This window comes from Bos indicus, chromosome 3 (assembly GCF_029378745.1).
Source record: "Bos indicus isolate NIAB-ARS_2022 breed Sahiwal x Tharparkar chromosome 3, NIAB-ARS_B.indTharparkar_mat_pri_1.0, whole genome shotgun sequence".
NCBI classification, from domain to species: Eukaryota; Metazoa; Chordata; class Mammalia; order Artiodactyla; family Bovidae; genus Bos; species Bos indicus.
Window position 1 is genome coordinate 73102477 of NC_091762.1, and position 21004 is coordinate 73123480.

The 21004-nt window shown below is 35.4% G+C and overlaps 1 protein-coding gene and 1 pseudogene across 2 annotated transcripts in view; both read left to right on the top strand.

Annotated features, from left to right (window-relative positions):
* Positions 1-21004, top strand: part of NEGR1 (neuronal growth regulator 1) — a 1040964-nt gene that overhangs the window by 31305 nt on the left and 988655 nt on the right. The window lies entirely within an intron of this gene.
* Positions 8095-21004, top strand: part of LOC109556646 (baculoviral IAP repeat-containing protein 2-like) — a 36338-nt pseudogene continuing 23428 nt past the window's right edge.

The window sequence follows — 21004 nt, forward strand, 5'->3', positions numbered from 1 at the left end:
TTTATTCAATTAATCAAGAAATAGTATTTATTAAGATAACTGTACATGTCCCTGTACTATAGAATTGTTTTTGTAGAATTATATGTAACGTATTGGTTTCAGAGTAAGATTTTGATAACCAGTGTTGTATTTGCATTTGCAATGAGTCAAGGAAAATGTAGACTGTAATTTAATGATCAAATCAAACTGTTCTTTCATAGTAAGTGGTCTAGTGACATCTCCTGCATCTTTTTTTCCACCTGAACCAGAGAGAGTGTCAAGTAGTGATGAAGAGCATAAGCTCAGAGTGGGACTATGGAATTTGATTATGGCTCATACACCCACTGGCTGAGTAATTTGGGGCAAGTGTTTTGTTTTATTTATTTTTAATTTCTCTGTCTTCATTTTAATTTGTTTGTAGTGAGGATGGAGAAACTAGCACCTGTGTAATTTCATGCCATGAAGATTAAATGAATCAATATAGCTAAAGTGCTTAGAAGAGTGCCCAGCTGATAAAAGCATTCTTTGTTACCTGTTATCTGCCCTATATTTTATTGCATTTAATTTCTACTCTTACACAATAAGAAAGTATTGTGAAAGTATTTTTGAAAGTGTATGGTATTTGAATCTAAAATAAAAATAAAGCTAAGTTCAGTTAGTGATATTTATGAACTTCTCAAAAAATGCTTAATACTTTTAATCCTTTTAATGTGGTTTTTGCTAATGTGTATAATGAACATGTTTCTCCATTTTCTTATTACTGATGAATCTTTACTGCATGGAGAATTATTAAAATACTATTATGTTTTGTATTAAAGCAAATTGACAGTGAATATGGAGTGGACAAAGGGTCTTTTGAATTTCATTTTGTCATTCAGTGAACATTTATTGATCACCTACTTTGTGATGAGCTTTGTGCTAATATTTGGGTTACAAAATAAATAATGCAAACTAAAGAATATTAATAAATAATAACACTCTAAGTCTTTTGAAAGCCTATTCGTATTTGATAAAGGCAGGATCAAGTGGATATGAAAAGTTCTAAAGTAAAAAATGATCAATCTATTTCTCAAAGCAAACAGGCAATGCTTCATAGAGAAGGCAGTGCTGGAGCTGAGCTTTAAATAAGTAAGAATTCTTTGCTGCTGCTGCTGTGCTAAGTAGCTTCAGTTATGTCTGACTCTGTGCAACCCCATAGATGGCAGCCCACCAGGCTCTTCTGTCCCTGAGATTCTCCAGGCGAGAATACTGGAGTGGGTTGCCATTTCCTTCTCCAATGCACGCATACATGCTAAGTTGCTTCAGTCATGTTTGACTCTGTGTGACCCTATGGACAGCAGCCCACCAGGCTCATCTGTCCACGGGATTCTCTAGGCAAGAATATTGGAGTGGGTTGCCATTTCCTTCTCCAAGAATTCTTTAGGTAGGCTAAAAGCAAAAGGATTCTAAGATAGAGATGCAGGGAATGGAGATATAAAATAATAGCACAATTTGGGGTCAATTAAATTTATTACATTATTATTAGGGTATAACATGTGGAGGAGGCATGGCAAGAAATGAGGTTTGAAAACTAAACAAGGACCCTGTCATAAAGGTCTTTAAGACTAGCAATTGTTGGATTTCATTGTTGTCTCTGAATTTTTCCAAGCATCAGAATGATCTGGTCAAGATTATATTTTAGAAAAGTCAAGATGGAAAGAAAAAGCAAACGACTGGAAGTTGGATTGTTTGTTTCTAAATGTTAATCACTTAATCATGTTTGACTCTTTGTGACCCTATGGACTGTAGCCCGCCAGATTCCTCTGTCCATTGGATTCTTCAGGCAAGAATACTGGAGCAGGTTACCATTCCCTTCTCTAAAGGATCTTCCCAACCCAGAAAACAAACCTGGGCCTCCTGCATTGCACCCAGATTCTTTACCATCTGAGCCAGCAGAGGTTATTGTGAACAGCCAATGGGCAGATAAAATCAATTTTATTTCATTGAATGGGATAAAACACTTTCTATAAAAAGATAACTGTAATTCATCTAATTGTAAAAGTGGGATTTAAATATTTTAAGGGAGCAAGCACTTTCTATCAAATACTGATAAGTATTTAGTTGAGTAGTTGATAATTAATATTTTGATTTCTTATTTTGAAATTTGTGTTTCATTTGTATAAACTATTAATTTGCTTTCATGTGGTATTTCATTTTTTATAATATCTAGTTTTTGTCAATAATTTTATGAAACTTAGGTTGATAGAGAAAGTTATAAAACTTAGTTCTAGAAACATACTAGAAGTCTAGAATTTAGAGCTGCTTTGATTAACAGAATATTTACTTAGCAGTTTTGTTTAATGAAATGTTGCTATCATATTTCACCACTGGATATGCAGAGAATTTAATGCCAAGTTAAAATATTTATCTCATCTATATGTACTTCTCCTATATTCAGATCTTCTAAATGAATTCTAATTTTATATTCTTATAGCCAATAGAATTCTTCTATGTTATTTTGAAATAATATGATTTAATAGCTGATGTATTTGTATACTGTATTTGCAAAATCTGTCTAATTTATTAAAATATAATTTTATGCCATACTACGCTAAAATGTGATGCCATCTGTTAGGAATTATTATTGGTGCCAAATCACTATCATTGACTGAAAAGCTTACTAGAACTTGTGACATAGAGGAATCTTCTTTGCTTATGTAACTCATACTGTTCCAGTAGAAGTATCATTATAAGTCATTTTGTCCTATGGATTTCTTTAATAAATTTAAGTTAATTTACTTAATACATTATTTAAAATCTATTCATTCTAATCATTCCTCAACCAATTAGAAAATTTTATCAGACTTAATGACCAGCATGGAAATTAAGACAACAGACAGTTGATCCTTACTGATACTCAGGGCACTTCACAGTCATTTGCACACAAGTGCAGATTAACAAAAAATTTGTACACATTCCCAGGTGAGGTCAAAAGAGGTGATGTCCTGTCTTTCTGTTTCAGCTTTCATACTGTAAACAAGTGTCCTTTTTGCAGTCTATTTATGGTCTCATCTTTTCCATCATTTTGTTCTTGATTTCACTGTTTAAAATGCCCCCCAAGCATAATGCTGAAGTGTTCTTACATATTCCTTGGTAGAAATGTATATTTCTGTGATATATCTTATGGAGAAAATGCATGCCTTCAGTAAGTTTCATTCAGGCATGAGTTTTAGGGCTGTTGGCTGAGAGTTCAATGCATTAATGAGGGTTCAACTCATGTTAAGGTTGTGAGCATTAATGCCTTAAATGTTAAAGGATCTTTAATCAGAAACTCACACACACAAAAAGGTTATGTATTTATTGGGTGATGAAAATTCTGTGACCAGAGATCCTCATGAACTCAGCTTTGTATTTCCTGCATAAGCAATGGTTCACTATTTGCTGATTCATTTGGTTGCAGCAACTTAATTAAACATAAAAACACCATGAATAATAAGAATTAACTTTATTTACAATTTCCAGCTAGTAACTTTGGCTGTACAAGGTAGAAGATGCATAAATGATGTTTTGCTTTCATGAATAATATATTAAGCAATGTTAAAAATGTGTAAATTCATACTGTTGGGTAGAAAATTCCTGAATCATTTATCATCCCATGTAGAGCAGATAGAATAAGATTACAGAAACTAACAGATCTAAAATTTCTTATTCTCTTGAATAGTTAAAATAAGATATCAAAATGTCAGAGAGGATAAGTTATAAAAAAGTGTATTTCTCAAAATTAATAACTGAAAAACCAAGTCATTTATAGAAGCCTTGATACAGTAACCCTCCCTTGCATCCTGTAATATATATTTTAAATATGGATAATAAGGAACTCACATGTATATGTAAAAATTTTTCTACCACATGTTGTTACCAAAACAAAATAAAGCAAGAACATTGAATAAAATATATTATTAATGAGGAACATAGAATTAACTTGGGATCAGAGACTAAATATGGTGTACTGGAAAATCAGATTAAGAAGCTATACTTAGGTAAATCTGAAAGGATAAATCTAGCTTTCCCTATAAATCTCCTATTAACCTAAAACAAAGAGAATTTAATTTCCAATTCAAACTTAAAAACTTTGAGCAAACATATACTAATAACACAAATATATTTATCCAGACTTCACATAATACAGTAATTAATATACTTATTTTTAGAAATAGTGTGAAGTGACATAAAGCAATTCTATAAGTAATATAATATTTGAGATTCTTAATGCATATAATTAGACAATGAGAGTTAATATTTATACTGGATATAATCCAGTAAATTTATATACATAACAGACCTCATTTTTCTACATTGTTATAATTGTAGTCAAGTTGTGGTTTTGTTTTTGTACTTTTTTTTTGGAAAAATACTTAGTCATAGTAGCAAACGTACTTGGATAATAACACAGAAATGTGACTCTGACAGACTCAGCCCCCAAATCTGATAGTAAAAACAGACACATAAACCTTTCTTAACATTCTAGATTATTTCCTATTTAGCCCTCGGAATACCCATATGAGATAGATACTATTTTCCCCCATTAGATCAATATTAAAACTTATTCATATGCCTATCTAAGACTTACCCTTTAAAGAATTGAAGTAACATTTATATGGTTAGTGTTTGTAAGGACATGTTCAGTGATTTTAGTATACCTTTATGGTATACAAATAATTTGATATGATTTACATGGCCTATGAAGGAGATCAGCCCTGGGATTTCTTTGGAAGGAATGATGCTAAAGCTGAAACTCCAGTACTTTGGCCACCTCATGCGAAGAGTTGACTCATTGGAAAAGACTCTGATGCTGGGAGGGATTGGGGGCAGGAGGAGAAGGGGACGGCAGAGGATGAGATGGCTGGATGGCATCACTGACTTGATGGACGTGAGTCTGAGTGAACTTCGGGGGTTGGTGACGGACAGGGAGGCCTGGCGTGCTGCGATTCATGGGGTCGCAAAGAGTCAGACATGACTGAGCGACTGATCTGATCTGATCTGATCTGATTTTCATTAATACAACTGAATAATTCTATATCATTTTAAATATTATCAGAGTCACACAGAGATATATAACATGTTATTGAAAATTATTTTAAGATATAAAAATAATGAAAAATAAGGGCAAATGTTATTTATCAATACATTTAATCTTAATTTATAGTTCACTCATTTATCTGTTGTAATAGCATGATTGATATGAGTATTATTAGCATGACTTTCACTAATCATATTATATTAATGGTTTTCAAATGAAATATTAATATAAAGCAGTCTTTGTCTTTCTGTCTTTCTAGACATATATTACTTTATAGAAACATAAAATTATATGCTGGGAACTTAATAACAATATGCTACAGGAATATTTACAGTTAAATTATTTAATTCGCTTCCAAGCAGAGCTAGTGCCCTCTTTATCTGTAGCTGTAACTCTTTGCAGTTGTGTAAGGCATGTCAGAAATGAGACAGAGTTAGAATTTCAGCTTTATCATTTACTAATATAGTAACCTTTGCAATACAGTTAACCTGTCTATGCTTTGTTTTTTCTCATTACACAAATGGAAATAAAGTATTTCATAGCTTTGTGGTGGGGATTAAAGAAAGTTATGTTGATCTACTAACATAATCTGACACATAAGTTCCTAATAAGTGTTAGCAGTTACTATTACTCAAATATATTTTATATAAAATGTCATGGGTAAATTATTAGCTCTTGGTATCAGAGATTACTAAACCGATCGAGACCCAATAAAAAGCTATTGAATGAATGAATGAAAGCTCTTACTTATCATTTAGATGTAAAATAAATCCAAAGATACTTACTTGAATAACTGTGTGCCACTCAGCCCTGGAGATAGCACAGAAAACAGGACAGATTTGATTTCTGACATCGTGGTACTTAAAATCTAATAAGGAAAATAAAGTGAAATATATACATATATGTTTATGTATTTGTATATAATATATTTCATTTTTGGCATATGACTATTGACCAATGCATTGTAGTTTAACATTTTCCATCACAAATCATACTTTTAGCACCTCAATTCATTTTAGTGCAACTAGAAACATGTGGAAATTGTTTGTTTTAAAATAAATAATATCAAGAAGTAAGACATTCAATTTGCAATTTACTTTGAATAATAAATATGTGACATATAAAGAATAATAACCTATGTAACATCAAGTATATGACAAAGTGATGGGAATTTCTGGTGGCTCAGTGGTGAAGAATCTGCCTGCAATGCGGGAGACCCAGGTTCAATCCCTAGGTGGGGAATATCCCCTGGAGAAGAGAATGGCTAGCCACCCTGGTATTCTTGCCTGGAGAATTCTGTGGATAGACGAGCCTGGTGGGCTACAGTACATGGGATCACAAAGAGTCAGACATGACTAAGAGACTAACAGAAACACACAGCATCGAGTGTAGTCCGTGATGCTGACAACATAATAAGTTCACCATTGTTTTATTTGTCATCACCTTGATATTAACGGTGTACTTTATAAGCCACATCATTGTTTCTCTCATCCGCAGTTAACTTTTGAAAGGAAATACAAAATGATACTAATACAAATAAAAAGAGCCCCAACTATAAGAGCTCACTGCAGACAAAAATGTTTTCTTCTTTAAATAATAATTAATATCAACACAAATGCTTACTCTAATCTGAGTACTGTTCTGAGGGTTTTCCAGATGTTGTATCATCTTCGTAAACCCTCACAATAACTCTCTTAAGTAGTTATTATAATTAAACACATTAATGGATAAAGAATTTAAAGTAAAATGAGGCTAAGTAATGTGTCCTCATTCAGAATCTGGTGATAGAGATAGAATTCAAGTCTTGCTCCAGAGTTTGAATTATTAACCACTTCTATGTCATACGGTCTGTATAATGGAGTTGTTTCATTTTGGATATTCTGGATGTATAGGATATTAGGATTCACTAAGTTTGGATTTAACTCCCTCCCCTTGATATCTTTTTCATTATTGTATTTAAAGACCTAAAATATGTAGAAGAGTAACACATGCAATGACACATTTCTAACTCTAAAATACAGGAAAAAAAATCAAGATTGTTTAATAATATGCATTGGATAGATTTATCTTGCAAGTTTAAGGTTTATTATACTGATTAGTCCTTGCTGCTGCTGCTGCTGTGTGACCCCATAGACGGCAGCCCACCAGGCTCCCCCGTCCCTGGGATTCTCCAGGCAAGAACACTGGAGTGGGTTGCCATTTCCTTCTCCAATGCATGAAAGTGAAAAGTGAAAGTGAAGTCGCTCAATCCTGTTCAACTCTTAGCGACCCCATGGACTGCAGCCTACTAGGCTCCTCCGTCCATGGGATTTTCCAGGCAAGAGTACTGGAGTGGGGTGCCATTGCTTTCTCCAACTGATTAGTCCTTACTCATTAATTATTCAGTAGTTTTATGCAGATTATTAATCTAAAATCTAATGTCAAAATATATCTATGCTGTCATTTTATAAGTTTCTTTTTATGATGAGAGTGATTTTAAATTTGAATGATTTCTGAGTAAAGTAACAGCTCAAGAAAAAAAAAACTTAGGGGATTTAAACTGTCTAAAACACATGTGCTGTGTGCTAAGTCACTTTAGTCATGTCCGACTCTTTGAAATCCTATAGACTGTAGCCCACCAGGCTCTTCTGTCCATGGGGATTCTTTAGGACAGAATACTGCAATGGGTTGCCATGCTTTCCTCCGGGGGATCTTCCCCACTGAGATATCAAACCCACATCTCTGTTGTCTCCTGCATTGGTGCGAGGGTTCTTTACCTTTAGTGCCACCTGGGAAGCCCACACACATGCTCTATCACTCTTATGTGATTGTGCAGATATTGCCTGCTGATTATAACCCAAGGCACAGCTTCAGACTTGTAACACATCTTGGCAGCCTCTAGGCACTGGCCATAGAATGTAACAAGAAAAGTATTTGTGTGCTCTGTTTCAAACTTTGTAGAAGATAAGAAGTTTTACCACATTCTCAGAGTTCAAAAGAAGTGAGAACTTTAGAACAAATATATATATATATATATGTTATATATATAGGTTATAAACATATACATTTGTTATATATATATAACAAATATATATATATATATTTGTTCTAAAGTTATCACATAGAATTAATTAATCAGTGCTGAATTAGCCTACTTACAACTTTGGTAGAAAAGGAAAATGGGTATCTGAAGATCTGGGTTCTGGTCCTATTTGTGATTTGAATTACACAAGAGAAGACTCTACATAAGGACATCACCAGATGGTCAACACCGAAATCAGATTGATTATATTCTTTGCAGCCAAGGATGGAGAAGCTCTATACAGTCAGCAAAAACAAGACTGGGAGCTGACTGTGGCTCAGATCATGAACTCCTTATTGCCAAATTCAAACTTAAATTGAAGAAAGTAGGGAAAACCACTAGACCATTCAGGTATGACCTAAATCAAATCCCTTATGATTATACACTGGAATTGAGAAATAGATTTAAGGGACTAGATTTGATAGACAGAGTGCCTGATGAACAATGGACTGAGGTTCGTGACATTGTACAGGAGACAGGAATCAAGACCATCCCCATGGAAAAAAAAATGCAAAGAAGCAAAATGGCTGTCTGGGGAGACCTTACAAATAGTTGTGAAAAGAAGAGAAGCAAAAAGCAAAGGAGGACAGGAAAGATATAAGCATCTTAATGCAGAGTTCCAAAGAATAGCAAGAAGAGATAAGAAAGCCTTCCTCAGCGATCAATGCAAATAAATAGAGGAAAACAACAGAATGGGAAAGACTAGAGATCTCTTCAAGAAACTTACAGATACCAAGGGAACATTTCATGCAAAGATGGGCTCGATAAAGGACAGAAATGATGTGGACCTAACAGAAGCAGAAGATATTTAGAAGAGGTGGCAAGAATACACAGAAGAACTGCACAAAAAAAGATCTTCACAACCAAGATAATCATGATGGTGTGATCACTCACCTAGAGCCAGACATCCTGAAATGTGAAGTCAAGTGGGCCTTAGAAAGCATCACTATGAACAAAGCTAGTGGAGGTGATGGAATTCCAGTTGACCTATTTCAAATCCTGAAAGATGAAGCTGTGAAAGTGCTTGACTCAATATGCCAGCAAATTTGGAAAACTCAGCAGTGGCCACAGGAAAAGGTCAGTTTTCATTCCAATCCGAAAGAAAGGCAACGCCAAAGAATGCTCAACTACCGAACAATTGCGCTCATCTTACATGCTAGTAAATAATGCTCAAAATTCTCCAAGCCAGGCTCCAGCAGTACATGAATCGTGAACTTTCAGATGTTCAAGCTGGTTCTAGTAAAGGCAGCGGAACCTGAGACCAAATTGCCAACATCTGCTGGATCATCAAAAAAGCAAGAGAGTTCCAGAGAAGCATCTATTTCTGCTTTATTGACTATGACAAAGCCTTTGACTGTGTGGATCACAATAAACTGTGGAAAATTCTGAAAGAGATGAATACCAGACCACCTGACCTGCCTCTGGAGAAACCTATATGCAGGTCAGGAAGCAACACTTACAACTGGACATGGAACAACAGACTGGTTCCAAATAGGAAAAGGAGTATGTCAAGGCTGTATATTGTCACCCTGCTTATTTAACTTATAAGCAGAGTACATCATGAGAAACGCTGGGCTGGAAGAAGCACAAGCTGGAATCAAGATTGCCGGGAGAAATATCAGTAACCTCAGATATGCAGATGACACCACCCTTATGGCAGAAAGTGAAGAGGAATTAAAGAGCCTCTTGATGAAAGTGAAAGTATAGAGTGAAAAAGTTGGCTTAAAGCCCAACGTTCAGAAAACGAAGATCATGGCATCTGGTCCCATCACTTCATGGGAAATAGATGGGGAAACAGTGGAAACAGTGTCAGACTTTATTTTTTTGAGCTCCAGAATCACTGAAGATGGAGATTGCATCCATGAAATTAAAAGACGCTTACTCCTTGGAAGGAAAGTTATGACCAACCTGGATAGCATATTCAAAAGTAGAGACATTGCCAACAAAGGTCCGTCTAGTCAAGGCTATGGTTTTTCCTGTGGTCAGGTATGGATGTGAGAGTTGTACTGTGAAGAAAGCTGAGCCCTGAAGAATTAATGCTTTTGAACTGTGGTGTTGGAGAAAACTCTGGAGAGTCCCTTGGACTGCAAGGAGATCCAACCAGTCCATTCTAAAGGAGATCAGCCCTGGGATTTCTTTGGAGGGAATGATGCTGAAGCTGAAACTCCAGTACTTTGGCCACCTCATGTGAAGAGATGATTCATTGGAAAAGACTCTGATGCTGGGAGGGATTGGGGGCATGAGGAGAAGGGGATGACAGAGGATGAGATGGCTGGATGGTATCACTGACTCGATGGACGTGAGTCTGAGTGAACTCCGGGAGTTGGTGATGGACAGGGAGGCCTGGTGTGCTGCAATTCATGGGGTCGAAAAGAGTTGGATACAACTGAGCGACTGAACTGAACTGAACTGAATTCATTTAATCTCTAGGACTAATTTTTTTTTCGTCTTTTAAACAAAGGAAATCCTCATTTATAGAGCTATATTTAGAATGACTGTATAAGTATAGCAACAAATACTAGTTTCTAAAACAAAATACCATGTTTTAGACATTTTATTATATTAAAAAAATCAAATATCTCTATAAAATTACCATGTTCAGTTTCCGTTTCCATTCTTCCCATATAGAATTTATGTATATTATGGTGGGAAACAGTCAGACTTTTCTTATTAGATGTTTTGTTTCTTTTACTAACTGAAAAATAAAGTTAGTTATAACCTTTTTTTTTGATATTCCTTTGGAGAACAAAATAGTGGAAGATAATAGGGCAATTTTTAGGTAAATTCTCTTCCTAATTCTAATATTTCCTCCTTTAATACATTTTTATTATTTGAGGATATGAATTTTTATTGCTTCACTTTAGATTGCCTTTGCAGACTTCAGTTTCAGAGCAGTGTTTGGCTACTCAAAACAATAGAAATTTATGTGAGCAACATAAGTAAAATAAAAATAAACTGGTCAATAAATCATTATGTTGAAAACTTAAAAGATTGTTTATCTCTAAAGCTTTGAGCTTCCCTCGTGGTTCAGAGGGTAAAGCGTCTCCCTGCAATGCGGGAGACCCAGGTTCGATCCCTGGGTCAGGAAGATCCCCTGGAGAAGGAAATGGGAACCTACTGCAGTATTCTGGTCTGGAGAATCCGATGGACAGAGGAGCCTGGTAGGCTGCAGTCCACAGGGTCTCAAAGAGTCGGACACAACTGAGCGACTTCACTCACTTTCACTTTTTCTAAACTCAAGCTAAACAAACAGAAAAGTACAGACAAAATAAGATCAGAATAATGTCTGACTTTCCTGAGTGCAGAGAGTTGATTGCTTTCATTTGCAGTTTGTTTTACTTTAGGATGGGCTTCCCAGGTGGTGCTAGAAGTAAAGAACCTGCTTGTCAGTGCAAGAGATGTAAGAGACACAAGTTCAATCTTTGAGCAGAAAGATCTGCTGGTGGAGGGCACAGCAACCCACTCTAGTATTCTTGCCTGGAGAATCCCACAGAGGAGTCTGGAAGGCTACGGTCCATATGGTCGCAAAGAGTCAGACACGACTGAAGCAACTTAACATGCTTGGGATAAAATTTTGTTGATCCTGGAAAAGGAACAAAGATTAGGAATACACTCTCCTCCTGTCAGAATTGAGTTTCCATACATAATAATGATTGGCTGACATTGTCATCTGTCACTTTTTCTTTGCCTTTTATCTTAGTTGAGAAATAGGATAATCTTTTTGGAAAAGCCGTTTCCTAGATCTGAAAGACCATGTGAGGTAAGATTTCTCACAGTGGTTTTGAATGCTTCATAATGTAAAAGTGATGCTCATGAACAACATCATGAAGGAGAATGCAATGCAAACCTTTTAGGGTAGATATCTTACTGTGAAATGCCTTTTTTTTCTATAACTCAATCTGAAATGATTGCTAGGCTCTGTGATGTGAAGTACACTGGATAGTGGTTCTGCTCCACAGGTTTTATCCTATCCAATTTCAGTACTTTATATTTCTCTTATTCACTCTTTGCATTTTGTGTAAGTTTGGGGAAGACAAGTACCTTACTGGTTTGTACCAAAATGAGGCTATTTTTGAAGCCTGTATGAAGGAAGAAACACTGAAGCCCATGAATCATTATTCCCGATTAAATGCAGAAGTCTCTATCCTAAGTCACATTGCTGCATCTCCAGTGACAAGTGGAAGGTGACATCAGTGTCTCAGGAGCACCATACTGACATTCTCGAGTCACATATAGCTCGATGTTCATTGTGGTCCCCGAATGTTGTGTCCTTGTAGAGACTATTTTTTAAAAATTCCATCAGCCTAGCACATAGCAGGTAATAAGCAAATATTTACTGAATCAATTTGATATGGATATTTTGCATGGTTTAAAGAGTACACTGTAAAATTAAGGGATGGTTTAAACTTTACATGTATTTTAATGATCATTTATTTAAGTATATTTTAATTGTTTGCATGTCTGTCTCTCCTACTAGAAGCTGAGATTCTTAAGGGCAGGAACCATATGCTATCCTTCTTAGTACTGTTAACATTTACCACAGTACCAAAGAAATGGATGCTGTACGATGAAGGAAGGAGGAAGTTATGAGGGTTATAAGGTCTCTTATAGAGAGCTTACTGAATGGGTTGCATAGTAAAGCTAATGATTTGACATTTGTCAGAGCAACTAATGGAAATTAACCAGCTGTTGATTTGTATAATACTTTGGCCACCTGATGTAAACAGCCAGTTCATTAGAAAAGACCCTGATGCTGGGAAAGATGGAAGGCAAAAGGAGAAGAGGGCAGCAGAGGATGAGATGATTAGATAGCATCACCGACTCAATGGACATGAACTTGGGCAAACTCAGAGAGATTGTGAGGGACAGGCAGGCATGGGGTGCTGCAGTTCATGGGGTCACAAAGAGTCAGACATGATTTAGCACCTGAATAACAGATTTGTAGACATTTAAATAACAAATAACTAATTTTAGGTAGGAAACAAAAAATGAAACACGGTCTTCAAGTTGAAGAGAAGGAAGTCAGGAGAACAATTATTGAGTACCTGCTGTGTACTGGAACTTTATTAAATTATCTCATTTACTGCTTAGAGCAACACCACATGAAGAAGTTATTGCCTCCACTGCACATATGTATTATTTATATGTAACTCGCCTAAGTCCATGTGGATAATGGATATCAAAACCAAAATGAGAACATACATCTCTAGGTCTTACAAATTTCTGTACACCACTCAGTTTCCCTAATAAAATTCTCTGGAAAGAAAGGGTTTAGCATAAGAAAGTTGCAGATAGTTCTCTTTCACACTTTCAATAATTGGAAACTGAGTAACAATGCCTTCCATTTTATAATCTTGATATATACAAATCAACAGTTTTAGTCTGATTTATATCTAATTGATACTGATTTTCAATTCTCTGGTTTAAGAGTCCTCATCAGGTCACTGCACCTGTAAACAAGTCATCACATGTAGTAGAGCAGCTCAGTATTTAGAGGAAGCTTGAATCCCATAGAAAACTATGAAAATCACACTTATTTTAAAAAGTTTTTACAATTCTGAAATTTACTTTGGTTTTCATATGTGAGTCTTATCTGTGAAAAATTAAGATGTATGTTACTACTTTTTAAAAACAATCATATATGACTTTTATTGGAGTAGGAAATGGTAACCCACTTCATTATTCTTGCCTGGAAAATTCCATGGACAGAGGAGCCCAGTGGCTTATAGTCCATGGGGTTGCAAAGAGGCATACACGACAGAGCACACAAGCATGATACCAATGGTTTTTTTATGCAAAAATACTTTCGTTACTAGTGTGGCACAGGACTCAGATGAATCTATATGTTGATATGACCATCCCCAATTTTAACCTTCATAATTTGGTGAAAACACTATAAAAATTTATGTAAGATGATACATTAAATAATAAAGAAAATATGAATATTTAACGTTGAAATTTTGCATTTTCTAATTAAAACCGGGAATGTATGTTTTATTAGAAAAATCAGCATAGTATAGAAAATATTTTTTTCCTCTCCTGATCAAACTGAAACTAAAATAAGAACAGTATATTATAACCCTGGGTTAGAATCCTCAACTGCATAAAAGATAGTTCACTTGAGTCTTAATAGCTCTTTCTTCATAACAGAAATCTCTGTAGATTATTTTGTACATTTAAACTAAAACTGTACTCTGAAATATTAGAAAAATGAATCTTAACATATTAGAAAATGCCCAGGAAAACTGAAAGTGACTTGTTCAGACTTCCGAGGATCGCAGTGGAAAGAGAACCCAAAGATAAACTTGTTAATACCCTTTTGCCCTCTCATTCCTGTTATAGCATAGAGTGCACCTTTTCAGAGAGAAGTATTCCATAATCAGTAATTAATATTGAAATGATAAAATCACAATTACATGTATGACTGAATACACAAAGGATAACCAATTATTGATCAGATATTAGCATAGGTATTTTAAATTGTATTTAGTTCAAAGTCTTCACATTTATTTTTTTAGATCTTCATAATCTCACTTTAAAAGATTAACCTTCATAAATATATTTTGCTTAAGATTATTACCAGTTCTTAGTTGTCTCAACACATAATTAATCATGTTACTTTGTGCACAGAACCTACAGTGGCTTCCTCTTATCAATGAAATTAATAGAGGACTTGTCAGAACTCACCTTATTCACCTCTCTCATTATTTTTTATTTTCTATTATCAAAAAGTAACTATCTTTGCTATGCAAAGTACCATACTTCTCACCTTCAGGTCTCACTCATTTTTTGTTCCTTCTTCCTAAAAATAAAAAATAGTTCTATTTTATTCATGGTTAATACTTCATAATTAAAAAAAATACTTTTACAAATCTAATTGTATTTTTGTATCTCCTTGCTACCCTCCCATTGTGTCTTCAAAGACATACCAGCCTTCACAGACACTCAGTATTCTACCACAGTATATGTTGATACACCCCCCAAATGGCTACACGTTCTCATTTCTGTGCCTTAGCTCAGTTTTCTGCTGAAATCTCTAGTGATATCTTTCTCCTTCTATCATTTCTCTGTTCTCTTCATATTCAATGCATTATCTCCCTCTCTCTCTGTTTTTTTTTTTTGTTTTGTTTTCTTTTTTGTTTGTTTGTTTTTTTTATTTTTAGGCATGCAGAATCTTAGTTCCCTGACCAAGGATCCAAACTTGCAGTAGAAGTATGGCCTCTTAACCTCTGGACTGCCAGGGAAGTCCTCAAATTCTTCTAGGCCAGAAAGAAACACAATTTCCTTTGTAAAAAATTTCCTGCTCAAAGCTGCCATAACAGATTGCTGCTGCCGCTACTGCTGCTAAGTTACTTCAGTCGTGTCCGACTCTGTGCGACCCCATAGATGGCAGCCCACTAGTCTCCTCTGTCCCTGGGATTCTCCAGGCAAGAATACTGGAGTGGGTTACCGTTTCCTTCTCCAATGCATGAAAGTGAAAAGACTCCCTCCTCAAAACTATCTCAGTTTTTATATTTTACTTTTAATAGGGGCTGCATCTTGATATCTACTCAAGTAAGTGCCAGCATCTTTTTGTAGATTTTTAATTCCTTAAGGATGGAAGTTACATTACATTTCTCTATACCTCAGTATACCTACATTATTCTGTATGTAGTCAGATTATAAATGCTTATTAAAATTTGGTTAAAACCAACGTGTGACAAAGATATGTTTACTTTGTAACTATTTGGATTGAGAAATGAGAAGCTGGCTATTTTTCAAGACATTACCGTGCACACCTTTTAGTTCACTTTGATCTTCCTGCCTTTCAGATGCCTCATGTCCATCTGTTGTTTTCTTAGAGGGCACAAAAAATAGACTCTGAGGAGATTAGATAACTTCATACTCGTGTGGTTAATAGGATGATATTCGTAGATATATAAGGATGAATAATAGTCTATAGTGTTTACTCATCTCCTTTCTCCTTGCTTTGTCCTGTCCAGCTCCACAGAATGGACTGTATATTATTTATCATTTCATATATACAAAAAAAACTTGATAAAAATTAAGGCAACAATAACAACAAGCACACACACACAAAAAAACACGATTGAAATTATTTTCTGTTACTTTGAGGGAAAAAGTATTACTTAACAGTCTATCCCAGCACATGCTTTTATGGACATTGTTTCTCAAGGCCAGGCTGTAACACAATTAGGATCATGGTAATAGTTGGGAACATAGCTCTCTAAAGAGACTTTTCTGTCTCACCTTTTCTCAAAGCAAGCCAACTATCCTTACTTGAATGGGTTAAAATGTAGCATAAACATGGCTCAGGCTTCCTTGGTGGCTCTGTTGGTAAAAAAATCTATCTGCAATGCAGGAGACACAGGTTTCATCCCTGGGTCAGCAAGATCCCCCAGAAAAGTAAATGGGCATCCACTCCAGTATTCTTGTCTGAGAAATCGCATGGACAGAGGAGCCTTGCGGGCTACAGTCCATGGGGTCACCAGAGTCGGACACGACATAGTGACTAAACTACCACCATCACCATGGACATGGTTCATGTGCTTGAAACTTGAAACTTGTTAAAATGTAAACTCTAAGGCCACTCTAAGAGATCTTGTAAGCATGTCCTGTTTGTAGTTTTTTAAATGCCCATCTTCCATATGATCCAGATGCAGGCAGTTTATGAACCAGTGTTAATTACTAGATTCCTTCTGAATCTGTTTGAAGGAGTCTGTGTATTAGTGAATCATACGAGGACCTTACCAAACTTATGCTATAAAAGACCAAAACCTTACTTCCTTTACAAAGCTCTACTTTATTTATTCCTTCATTCCTTTTGTTCCCATTCTTCCTAAACATTAATTAACAACCATCTATGTCCAGAAGATCATATGATTCATGTAACCTGACTCCTGGTCTCTGGTTGTTCATAGTACATGTGAAGCACACAAATTAAAAACAAAAATTATTACAATGTTGTATATTCTGAAATAGATATGAAATCATTTGGAAGAAACATGATAAATTCTGTCAAGGTAAACAAGCTCTCACATAACATCAATAATTGTAAACAAAATAATAATTGCAAACACTCAAGTAGTGCTTACTATAGTTGTAAGTTCTTTTCCTATGGTAGCTCACATAATCTTCCAAACAATCCTGAGATAGGAACTACCATTATCCTCATGTTAAAGGAGAGGAATGAAAAGCAAAATGAGGTTATTTACTTGTTGCAGATCTTGAATAGTACAGCAAGGACTCACATCCAAGTAATCTTGACTCATAACTTGTTCTCTTGATCAAAAAGAATTTACGGTGGAGTCTATATTTTAGTAGATAGTAAAGGGAAAGAAAAATCATTTCACAAAAGGAAAGGAAGATGGAAAGGGAAATGTGATAAGAAGCTATGGGAATTGTTGGCAGGGAAGTCTTCAAGAGTTTGTTTGAAGGAATGGATATGTAATTGATAAAATACAGTGACAGTCTAGCTCTTTCTTCTGTGTCCCTGTTCTCCTTGGTTGTTTCTCTAGGCAACAAGTTTCATGCATTTGTTAATCATAAACTCACTTTGTTATTCTGGATAGAGTTTGTATCTCTGATATAAACCCTCTTGGTCACCTTTGGAATTATACCATGACCATTAGTGAAAGTGAAAGTCACTCAGTCGTGTCCAACTCTGTGACCCCAGGACTATAAAACAGTCCATGGAATTCTCCAGGCCAGAATACTGGAGTGGCTAGCCTTTCCCTTCTCCAGGCGGACCTTCCCAACCAAGGGATCAAACCCAGGTCTCCCGCATTGCAGGCAGATTCTTTACCCACTGAGCCACAAGGGAAGCCCAAGAATACTGTAGTGGGTAGCCTATCCCTTTTTCAGCGGATCTTCCTGACCCAGAAATCAAACTGGGGTCTCCTGCATTGCAGGCAGATTCTTTACTAACTGAGCTATCAGGGAAGCCCCTTACCATGACCATTAGAGATTACAACAAAAAACTTTTAGAAATACTAATGATTATTAGCAAAGTGGACATCTTATTAGAATAGTTTAATGTTGTATACTTATGAACAACCTAATGTTGACCCCAAAAGTTATATTGAATTTTAAATGACAATATGTAGTTCGAGGATCAGTATTATTTCATAAAATTCACTACTTGGGAGACTAAAACAAGAGACTTATTATTAAGTTTTGGATGACAGGAAATTGGACACAGTTGATGGAATCTTGGATACCATGAGATTAGAATTCAAATTAACTTTGACAAATTAGAGAAATAATGAATAAGACCAATTCAGTACTTTGGGTTTATAAGACAAAAAGATGGAGTCTATCTAAGGGAAATATTTTAGAAAGAAATCTGAAATTCAAGGACTAGCTAAAGGCCATTTTTTCTTTGTTTATATTAATTCAACAAGTCTATATTTTTGTTTGTAATGAAGAACACCATAATTGATTTCTCTATTAGATAACTTGTGAAATGCATTTGAAACATATCTGGGATTACCTTATATTAGCAAATCAGTTTTTAGAAACAGAGTTATACAGATGGCTTCATAAGTGTTATTTGTACCAATCAGCACTATAGGTTTTTGAAAGTTAGGTATTAGATATAAATAATTTTTGAAACCAGATGTATCTTTAAGCTAAAGAGAATTTGCAAGGGATATAGGTAATTCTATCCTTAAAGAGCAGATTTTAACTTTCTAATTTGAACTTTGGACTGCTTGCTTTGCTAGAATTAGTTTGATTCATGTGATATCAAATGATTCATGTAATATTTCCAGAAGTGAAATCTGCAATGTATCTTACTCAATGTGGTTACTTAAACAGTTAAGTCCTCTGCAATCAAAGAACTCCCACTGAACTAGTGATTGTCTATACTGTATATTCTACTGAGCAAATGTGTAAAGATCATGTGAATTGATTGTTCATTTTTCTAACTTCTTAAAGGGAATGACTAGAAAAATTACACAGTGTACAATTTATTGTACAAAATCTGCTTTTTGATTAAAGCAGAATGTCTTAGAAAAATGTGGAATTTAGAAATGTAATTTGCATTAGATTTTGGAACAGATTTTCTTATTTGGGAAAATGTCTTTGAAATTAGAAGTGAAAGTGAAGTCGCTCAGTCGTGTCCGACTCTGTGACACCATGGGCTTCTCCATCCATGGGATTTCCCAGGCAAGAATACTGGAATGGGTTGTCATTTCCTTCTCCAGGAGATATTCCCAACCCAGGGATTGAACCCAGGTCTGCCTCATAAAGTAGACAGACGCTTTACTGTCTGAGCCACCGGGGAAGTCCTGGTGAAATCAGAAGCTGAATTTAATTCTCTATACGAATTTTCATTTACAGGCATTTAGAATACATTAAAAACTGTGATCATTAGGTCTCTTTAAAAATCAACGGGAAAAAAACCCAAATAAAATGATATATTGATTAACATGAATATAACATTAAAGGAGTTAACAATTAGTTTAAGTGTATCTTCCATACTATAATTTTACATGTTTCAGACTTTAGCATTGCTTTTGTAATAAAGATTAAAAATTCTCAATTGATATATGTTACCTTTGTGGAGATTTGGATCATTTATTTTGGAAAAATATGAAATTTATATAATTCTGACCTATTTAAAGATATTACATAATAGAGTTGTCTCTTGATAACTAAACTGACGTTTACAATTAAAATGTTGATTGACATATGTTCACATCTCTGTGTAATTATCTAACTATAAACTAAAAATATCAGTAAGAGCTAATACTATAGATTCCAGGATCATCTTGCTTAAGCATTACTATAGCATATGTGTGTGTGTTTGTGTGTGTGTTAGTCGCTCAGTTGTGTCCAACTCTTTGTGACCCTGTGGACTGTAGCTCACCAGGCTCTTCGGTCCATGGAATTCTCCAAGAATAATGCTGGAGTGAGTCACCATTCCTTTCTCCAGGGGGATTTCCCGACCCAGGGATCAAACTCGGGTCTCCCACATTACTGCAGATTCTTTACTGTTTGAGCCACCAGGGAAGCCCACTGTATCATGAGTGATATTATTCATGTCAAAACTCTATGGGCATGAGTGATATTATTCATGTCAAAATCCTATGGGCAGAAGAAAAAGTTCATGTAAAGGATTTTAGCTGTCAAAAGTAAAATCACTCATGTACAAAACTACCTCCCAAAGATTTGTCCCAGATCCCTTGTATCGAAAAATTTAGAGTGTGATGGAAGATAGCACAATCTTGTCAAATTGGACAATTGGCAACAAATAAGAAATGACATATGACTTTTCATATGAACTCTACCGTGTCTTGATATTCAGCTGCATATTCAGTATACATATTCAGCTTTTCCCACCGGTGTTCCTGTCTCAGGAAGGAGTCTTGCTCATGCTGGTTTTTTATTACACTGGTGTGAATAACAAGGTCAAATGCTTCTGTTGTAGCCTGATGCTGGATAACTGGAAATAAGGAGAAAATCCTATTGAGAAGCATAAACAACTGTATCCTAGCTGTAGCTTTATTCAGAGTTTCTGTTACTAATCTGCAATCCACTTCTAAAAATGCTTCTTCTCCAATGAGAAACAGTTTTATTCATTCATTATCATCCACTTTGGAACATAGTAGCTCATTCAGTGGTTCTTCTTCCAACCTTTCACCAAACCCTATTACTTCTAGAGCAGTTGAAGACTTTTACCCATTGAGGAGTAACTCCTACAGTTATGCCATGACTACTGAAGAAGCGAGATTTCTTACTTACCACATGTGGCCATTAACCTTTCTGTCACCATCAGAATTAGTAACAGCTGGCTTTTATTACATATTGAAGAAGGAAATGGCAACCCACTCTAGTGTTCTTGCCTAGAGAATCCCAGGGACGGGGGAGCCTGATGGGCTGCCATCTACGGGGTCGCACAA